This window comes from Alligator sinensis, unplaced genomic scaffold (assembly GCF_000455745.1).
Source record: "Alligator sinensis unplaced genomic scaffold, ASM45574v1 scaffold91_2, whole genome shotgun sequence".
Lineage (NCBI taxonomy): Eukaryota > Metazoa > Chordata > Crocodylia > Alligatoridae > Alligator > Alligator sinensis.
In genome coordinates this window covers 50,611-59,835 of record NW_005842529.1, presented here as the reverse complement: position 1 = coordinate 59,835, position 9,225 = coordinate 50,611, and the positions used below count along the sequence as shown (strand labels likewise).

Genomic DNA, 9,225 nt, shown 5'->3' with positions numbered 1-9,225 from the left:
GCCACATAATTGAGACTCTGGAGCTCTGTCTGTCTACTCTACCTGGCCCTGGGCATGGCACTGGATGCATCTCAGAGAATGGTACCACAGAGGGCCTGGCCTTCAACCTCCTACCTAGCAGCCTAAATTTAGTTTCCAGGACCTCTCTACTACCCTTACCCATATAGTTGGTACCCAGATGGACTACAACCACCAGCTCCTCCCCAGCCCTTACTAGCAGCCTATCTACACATTTCCCTCCGGAATGTGGTAGAGAGAGAGAGGGAGAGAGGGAAAGTGTGACAGCGAGAGTGCTTGCACACACACAAGCGTCTTTCCCTCTGCAATTTCCTTCCATGTTCTCTCTTAAAAATGGCTAGTGACAGATCCCTTCTCTTATAACCGCCGAACAACCTCACTTTTGCAACCTCCAACCATTGCTTATGTACCTCCCTCTGGATATCAAACTAGAAAAACTGACTTGCTCTGTACATAAATATCCCTTCCTTGAAAGGTGCTCCATTTGAAGAGATAATCACACTTTTGTTTGCCCTCTGCCAAATATGAATTTATCTTGTTACCGCGTGTGGTCTCTCTCAACAGTCAAGAAGGCAAATGAGCTTCATTTTCAAAATGATGTCTGTAGTCTTACACACACAGCATTCTTAGTATCAAACAGAATCTATACATAAATATATATGAAAAATATATACCCCCATATCATCACACATGCTCAGAGTCAGAGCAATGGGAGATGTTGCTCATAGGAATTAGTGATATACATTGGCTGTCTCAAGATTGTTTGATAATCACACTCATCCCAGGAACACAACAAAAGATACAGTAAATATCCTGGAAGGACTTGGAGATGCCGAAGAGTCAAGTGGTTCTCAATCAAGGTGCAGCCTCCTGAATGATTTGAAAGTCAGACAGATAGTCAAGGAATATGGAAGGTGGATTGGAATGGTAATATACTCATAGACAAGAGAAAGGCTAACTGTGTGCATCCATGCATTCACTAGCAATTGAATGGTTATATGTATAAATATGTACATTTTGTGGAGAGCTTGGGATTTGTGTGTAGCCTGTCATAGTTCCAGTGTCAGTTGGGATTGACAGTGACTAAAGACTAGCTGATTTCTAGTGTCTTTCACTCACCGGCAAAATTGCAGCAGTGGAGGTGTCCCTAGAAGTTGCAACAATAGGAAAGCCAGGACTGTCCAGTAAAAAGGTAGCTCATTGTCTTATCTTCATAATAATACTTCCTTATACCAGCTGAGGGAAAAAAGTGATCAAATGGAGTGGGGATATAAGTGGGCCTGACCTATTCTCACGTCTCAGTTTTAAAACAGGAAGGGTTGGAATGGATCAGTTCCATATGGGGAAGGAAGAAATGCCATTTTTGGAAACTTAGAAGGGTGCTTAGGACCTGTGACTAGGGACTTAGTTGATACTTGCATACATTCTTCATCTTCACCCCCTAACATAAGCAATGGTGATCACAGACTGTATTCTAGTCATAGGACTTGTTTATGGAAAAGGGTTATGTAAGAACCCCAACCATTGATGTATAAAACATTAAAGGAAAAGGTATTGTTTTCTCCCTTTTGTAATATACAGCTTGTCAGGTTGCAGTGTCAGAACAGTTAAGATGTTTCATGACAGCTCCAGAGACAGGAGTTGATGTCTCATTCTGAAATAATGCTGAAGAAAACTCCAACTATACTTGGAGAGCCAAATTAGGCTGGGAACCAAAGATGCTGCCTGCTTCACTTCTTCCTCATATACCTTTAGTTACAGAAACTGGTATGCCATGACCATGTTAGCCCAATGGATTGCTAGGCTCATGTGAACCATTGACCTTCAGCATGCAGCATGTAGCTCTCTCTCATGCTCTAGAATCCTTCTGCTTCAAACTATGCATCAAGCCGTGCTCTCATTCCCTTGGATTCCACCAATTATATTGCTACATTTGCATCCAAGAATTTTCTACAAGGGTCAGTCAGAAATAGCATCTCCTATCTTTTTTCCTCAGCCAAATATTATGGAAAAAATATTATATCAGCACAGAAATTGTGTTCATTATCACTGAAAAGACAGGTTTTTTTTCAACTGTCTCCTTCTCTGTCAATGGCCATTTTCCACCAGTGAACAAGAGCATGCATCCTGACATTGTAAAAGTTCTCATACTTGTTGTGCAGCTACTGTTGCACAGCCTCCATCACTTTTTGCTGTCATCTCAACACCATCACCCTCATAGTCTACCCTTCATTCTCCAGGCTGTACAGAGTGTGGGGCAACAGTTCTTCCCATACACAGAGATAAGCCTCTGTTGCACGCAAGCTGGTCAGTGGGAAAGCACTCTCATGCAGAAGTGAAAGCTCAGACCTGCCTGCCTTGGGCTTTTTGCATGTGATGTTTTAGTTTCTTTAGGATCTTGGCATGGACCTCTGGAGATCTCTCCTAGACCTTTCTGACTGGCCCTTGTAGTTAAAGAATAATTTAAAAAGGGATTTAGGCTAATCACATATCCTTTAATGACCTCCTTGGGTATCAAGGGGACAGAAAGAACAAACAGCCCTTCATCAGGAGTTTTTCATGCCCCTATGATAGAGGCTTTGAAGCAATGCTGATGTTTTCTTCTTCTTCTTCCCCTCTCACTTTGCTAGCCTAAAATAAAGGCCTCTTGATATAAGTAGCTAGACTCTCATCCAGCAATGGGAGTTGTGTATGTGAAATGCAGTTTTTGCTAAGTCAGGATAAATTAAGAATACTAGGAAATTGGTTAAGAACAGAAAAGCAACAATATAGTCTTGGGCAGATAAGGTAAGGCAAACCATATGAGAAATAGCTGTCAAGTAAAATATAATGTTGCTATAGAAGTGTGTAACATAAATAAACAACCACAGAAAAATGTGTGTGTTAAGATAAGAAATGGAGTTATGTAAACAAGATGGGTATAAAATTGGGAAGCCAGCATTGATTCATGGGTAGCTTGCTCTGAAAACCCTCAACAGTGATCCTTGGACCAAGAGTCTACCCTGTGCAGAACTTAAACATAGGAGTTGGGAGCCCCTGGACAAGACCTCACAAACTTATCAACTGCTGATGTCATGTTTGTTATGTCTTAGGGTGGTGAATATGTACGTTAATCTGATCATATTGAAGTAAAAGGTAACCATATTGCTTTATATTTGTTTTAGTTCTGAAAGGGTAATAAACTTAGCATGTATGCTAGGTGTGACAGGGGGCTATGCTGGGGCTGGTCACAGTATTGGCCTGCCTGCCAGTCTTGGGCAGTCTGCCCTGATTGTTCTGCCATGCCTTGATGTAACAATACCAGATGGAAAAATGAGGGAGGCTGCCCATTGAATGCCCTGATGTCAAGGGCATAATACACGGCTCCATCTTTCCTTTTACTGTGTCCCATGCCTTGCAGATGACATCCATCATGGCTTCCAACTCCCCCCGGCCCCAATGTTGGGCCGCACTCGACCTCTGGCCCAAATTTGGCCTCAAGTGTCCAGAGACTTACCTTGGCCACATGCCCCACAGTGGGGCCTCAATTCATGCCCCCTCACTGGGGCCTCAACTCCCACATGCCTGCTGGGCTCCTTGCCTCTCATTAGGCTTCCAGCCCATCACACTCGGGCTCTTCACTGGGGTAACTACTCTGCCCCCTCACTGGGGCTACGGGGTCTTATGCCCCTTAGGCCTCAAGTGTCTGTCAAAGTTCTTGGACCTCACTCTCAGCCTATTGCCCACTCAGGCATCTGCCGACATACCTAGACCTCACTCTCCTTTGGGCCTCCCACTAGGCCCCATTCTCATTTAGGCCTTGGGCCCCTCTGGCCACTGCACTATCACCCAAGCCTCACTCTCAGGCCTTGGGCCTTAGGCCCTCCGGGTCTCTATGTTGTTGGCCAAGCCTGTTGCATTTCTTTTAGGGTGTTCTCACTTAGCCTTTCCCCTCCACAGGGTCACCTGCAAGGCAGCAGGGGCTGAGGCTTTCCAGCACCCCATACTTGCCCCCACACACTAGGGAGGCACTGGTGTGGCATTTCCTGAGGATTGCCCTGCCACAAGCAGCCCCACCACACCATCCTCCCCAGTAAGTCATTCCCCAGGACCAACGGCAGGCCTACCTGCCCTGGTCCTTCTTCCCCTCACTCAGCTTCCTAATATTCCTCCATCTGGGCAGCTCATTCTTGGGACCTCTGTTACATCCTCCTCCACATCACATGTCCTTAGTCCCTGGCCCAACTCACTCAGACCCCCTATAGGATGCCTTCCATCCAGAGGCTGAGCTTCAGCCTCCTTGATAGCAACCTGCATGTTGGCTGACCCCTACCCTCTTCTGGCTGTGATGTCACCCCCCGCAAGCAGATCGTTGGGATCATCTAGGCTCTGGCCCCACCTCCAAGCCAGTTGGGGTGCCAGTAGCTCTCCGCAGCCCTGGCCTGCCCCTCGTGGTGGGCTCAACTTCCTTTCAGCCTTTTGGCTCTCTTGCATTGACCAGTCAAGGGTTCAGAGAGTCAGTCTGATAGCAGGTGACCTGTCTACTCCACAGGGATCCCCTCTGGGCCCCACCATAAATCCGTCAGCTCTCCCAGGATTGCCTAGAGCCCCAGAGATCTTGTATGAGGCCACCCTTCACTCAGTTGGGCTCACCTGAGCCCCTGGGCTCACCTCTGACAGTTCTAATCAGGGGGTTGCCTAGCCTCTGTGTAGGCCCACAACTCTTAAGCCCCTTTTGCAAGGCTGGCCTCACTCTTCCTTAGGCCTTGGGACCCCACTGGGTCTCTAGGAACACCTCCCACCCCCATTGCCATAGTTCCTACCCTGAACCTCCTGATGTTCCTGGGAGCAGCAAATCTCAAGCTGGTGCTATTACCTTGGCTGCATCCCTACAGCAACTACTTGCTTTGCTCCTCAGGGCCTGCCTCTTATGCTGAGGCTGTGCAGCCCTACTCCAATCAGGGGGCCTCTTGGCTGTTGTGTGACCGCCTGATTGGTTCTGCAGTCACCTGCAGGCTGCCTCACTGCCTGCTCAGGCCCTTAAAGTGGCAAGCACCCACAGGTGCACCGCCACACTAAATCTGATGGTCTGTGGAGTTTCCTTACCTGATAAAGGGCTCATACACTGAGGAAAGGAAATCCTCATTGTTTGATACAAAGATGTAACAGCTTGTCCCATCTAAACAGGGTTGCAGTTGTGGATCATGGCTCTCCACTACAAGGAGCTGGGGTAGAGCTGCGATGCACTGCTTGCGCACCCCTGCCTTGAGTATGCAGGCTACAGATTGTGGCTCTGCCCTGGCTTTGGAGCAAGCTGCCCCCATCCCAAGTTCCCAGTGGCTCGGGAGCAGCCCTCTGTGCTGCTCTGCCATTTTGCCCAACCTTGCTTTAAACTGTGGTGTTCAGTAGCATGGCTGGGCAAGCAGGGCATGCCAAAATGGAGCACATTTCACCTTTTATATTTTATGCTTTCAACCTTGTAACAAATGCTTTTTTTTTTTTTTTTTTTTTTAGAAGTTGTACCTTGTAACAATAGTAGCAAGGGTGGAATCCAACTTCCTTCTCTATGTATTGGGCTGATCTCTGTATGAATGGGAGTGAGTGAGTGATTTGGTAAGGACAGTAGCTAGTTACAATAATGAGTTAAGGAGCCAGGATTAACACCTACTAAACGACAGACTAACAAGAGGAAAGAATCAATATAGAGACGGGAACCCCTTGAAACTTCTTTGTTAAAGGAACAGAAGAGGGTTTGAGTTAATCAACGCCAGAGACCGGCTGTTGGAACTGAATAATACCTCCTGATCTGCCGCTTTCAGAGCCTGGACAATGCCAAAAAACTAAATTAATCAAAATCACCAATGGATACTTGGACTTGCACGTACCAATGGACATGACCCTGGGGGGCTGACAGCTGTCCCCTGGCAGCCACCCAGGGGATGTCCCATGAGGGTCAGGGACCCCTGGATTGGGCACATCTGAAAACTGGGTGGAGGACGGATGTCTGCCAAAGGAGGATAAGAGGCAGTGAAGAGTGACCCTTGGTAGTGCTCTCTTGACCTGACCAGCACCCTACCTGCCCAGCCAGAAGTACCAGCCAGTGACCCCCTTCTGGAAACAACACTGCTTGGAGGAAACCTCAACTAGCTATCAACAGCAGACTCCAACGCTTAGGATAGGTATACCTGACACTGGTGCTCTATTGCAACTGCTACATGTGTGCATGTGGGTGGAGGGGAGGTATTTCATAGATTTCATAGACATTAGGGCTGGAAGGGACCTCGGAAGATCATCGAGTCCAGCCCCCTGCCCAAAGGGCAGGAAGTCAGCTGGGGTCATAGGATCCCAGCAAGATAAGCATCCAATTTTCTCTTGAAGGTGTTCAACTTAAGTGCTTGAACCACCTCTGATGGCAGGCTATTCCAGACCTTGGGGGCTCAGACAGTAAAGAAATTCTTCCTTATGTCCAGCCTGAAATGGTCTTGCAGTAGTTTATAACCGTTTGACCTCATCATCCCTTGTGGCACTCTGGTGAACAAACATTCCCCCAGATCCTGGTGGTCACCCCTGATAAACTTATAGGTGGCCATCAGATTACCCCTGAGCCTGTGCTTTTCCAGGCTAAAGATCCCCAAAGATCTCAGCCTGTCATCGTAAGTTCTGTTTTCCTGACCTCTGATCATGTGCATGGCTCTTCTCTGGGCTCTCTCAAGCTTCTTTACATCCTTTTTGAATTGTGGGGCCCAAAACTAGATGCAGTACTCCAGCTGCGGCCTCACCAAGGCTGAGTACAATGGGAGAATGGCATCCTGGGATCTGCTTGAGAAGCATCTATGGATGCAAGCCAGCGTTTTGGTCGCTTTACTAGCCGCAGCATCACATTGAAGGCTCATGTTAATTTTGTAGTCAATCATGACCCCCAAGTCCCTTTCATCTGTAGTGCTAGCCAGCATAGCACTGCCAAGCCTATAAGGCTGCTGCAGGTTTTTCCTCCCAAGATGGTGAACCTTGGATTTTTAGATGTTAAACACCATCAGGTTCTCATCCACCCATTTACTGAGCCTGTCCAGGTGAGCCTGGATTGCCCTCCTGTCTTCAGGTGTGGATGCTTTGCCCCAAAGTTTGGTGTCATCGGCGAACTTGGCCAGTCTGCTTCTGACTTCGATGTCCACATCATTAATAAAGTTGTTGAACAATACGGGGCCAAGGACAGAGCCTTGAGGGACCCCACTGGTCACAGGGCACCATGACGATTGACTTCCATCAATTACCACCCTCTGGGTCCAACCATGGAGCCAATTTCCCAGCCAGCAGATCATGGTGGACCCAAGGCCACAATTGGCCAGTTTCGCCAAGAGATGATCATGGGATACCAAATCGAAGGCTTTTTTGAAGTCAAGATATATGACATCAATCTCTTCTCCCTTGTCCAGGTGATAGGTCACCTGATCATAAAAGGAAATGAGATGGGTTAAGCAAGACCTACCCACAACAAACCCGTGCTGGCTATCCCTCAGGATGTTGGCATCAGCCAGTCTATTAAGGATGGCCTCTTTAATAAACTTTTCTAAGACCTTCCCTGGGGTAGAGGTCAGGCTGATGGGCCTGTAAGTTTGCCAGATCCACTTTCCTCCCTTTCTTGAAGATAGGCACCACATTGGCCTTCTTCTAGTTTTGGGCACTACACCAGAATGCCAGGAATTCTCAAAGATCCATGCCAGGGGCTGAGCTATGATGCTTGCCAGCTCCTTGAATACCCTGGAGTATTTGAGAGACAATAGCCCTTATAATTTGAAGGTATGATTTATGGTTTTTGACTCTATCAGTTTTGCACATTCTGTCTAATAAACCAGAATTTTAAGGATCCTTGGAGGTGGTCATTTGTAGCCAACAGGTGCGGGGCTGGAGGGGAAGGGGAGGGAATGGGATGCAGTACTGCCCAGGGCACAATATTAAACAGTTACACATCTAGTGGTGTTGATCTAGTATGCTGAGTGAATGCCTTCTGAAGTACTGTAGGGGGAGATGTAAGATCAAGGCCAAATCATTCCATGTTTCATCATTCCATGTTGCGAGAGAGAGAGAGGGTTGGAAGTAAACAGCTGCAAAGGAAAAATGACATTTCTTCCTTCAGTGAAGGAAGCCCTTTAACCTCAGGGCTCAGTTGTTTCCCTAGAGCAGTAGTTCGTAACTGTTTTGGACATAAAACATCCCTGACTGGGCTCAAGGCACCCCTCCCTAATTTACATGAATTGAGTGAACTGGATGGTTGCTAGAGCATGCTATTTAGCACACTCCAGCAGACTCAATTAATCAAGTTTGTTCTGATGTGTGCTAATTAGCAGGTGTTGGAGCAGTGGTCCATCATGTGTATAGGTGCCCAAGATGGGCGAAACTGATCTCAAATGCCTCTGATCAGAGACCAAAATTTTCAAATGTAGTTGTTCTAAAACTAATTACCATTAGCCACTCAAATAAAGAAGTCTGATTTTGCAATGGTGCAGAGCATTCACAGCTCCTACTTTTAGGGAACCAAAAGGATTCCCTACTTTTAGGGAATCCTTTTCTTACTTTTAGGGAACCAGCTTAAAATGTGGCTAAAATCTCTATTGCCTTCTAAAAGCAGACAAACTAGATGAGAACCCTGGACATGCTTATCCCTTTTGATAAAAGTGGCAAGGTTTCAGGTTTTTGTTAGATTGCTTTTAGTTAGGAGATAGAGACTTTCATACAACATGTTTCACTGACAACCATTGTAAAGTCCTACTTCTCAGACCACAGGAGGAGTCAGACACCAGCAGACAGATTTCTTGCTAATAGCACCACACCCTTCAGCCAGCACCCGAAATACCTTTGTTCTGGGTCCAGGCATGTCCCAGTCACAGTCCACAAGGGAGTCCAGCCTAGTAGATACAACCAGGAGCGGGACCAGAGAATACAGAGATGAGCCATGTGTTGGAGCAACCGAGGGCAGATCTATGTTCCAAGCCAAGAGAGGGGAAATAAGAAGCCAAGGGTCAAGAACCAAACCCCAAACCAGGGGACCAACCAGAAGCAGGGCCAAGAAGCAAGCTGAGTTCAAACCAAAATTCAGAGGACTTAGACACACAATCTGGGATGCCAGGGCAGAAGTCAGAAACATTACCAGGACAGGAGTTGCTCAAGGACTAGAGACCAGTAAGCTGTGCAGCAAGGCTCAGATGCTGAAGAAGTTTCTTAAAATCAGAC

At 47.0% G+C, this 9,225-nt stretch overlaps 1 long non-coding RNA gene across 2 annotated transcripts; it reads right to left on the bottom strand.

Moving 5' to 3' along the window:
• Positions 1-649: 649 nt before the first annotated feature.
• On the bottom strand, positions 650-9,183 carry LOC102387464. Of its 2 annotated transcripts, none has more exons than XR_001358662.2 (3): positions 9,143-9,183; positions 8,849-8,973; positions 650-888 (listed from the first exon to the last, which is right to left on the bottom strand). It is a non-coding gene; the product is annotated as an uncharacterized LOC102387464 (long non-coding RNA). The 2 variants fall into 2 exon arrangements; XR_324763.1 differs by lacking the exon at positions 650-888 and adding an exon at positions 7,879-8,099.
• Positions 9,184-9,225: the final 42 nt, after the last annotated feature.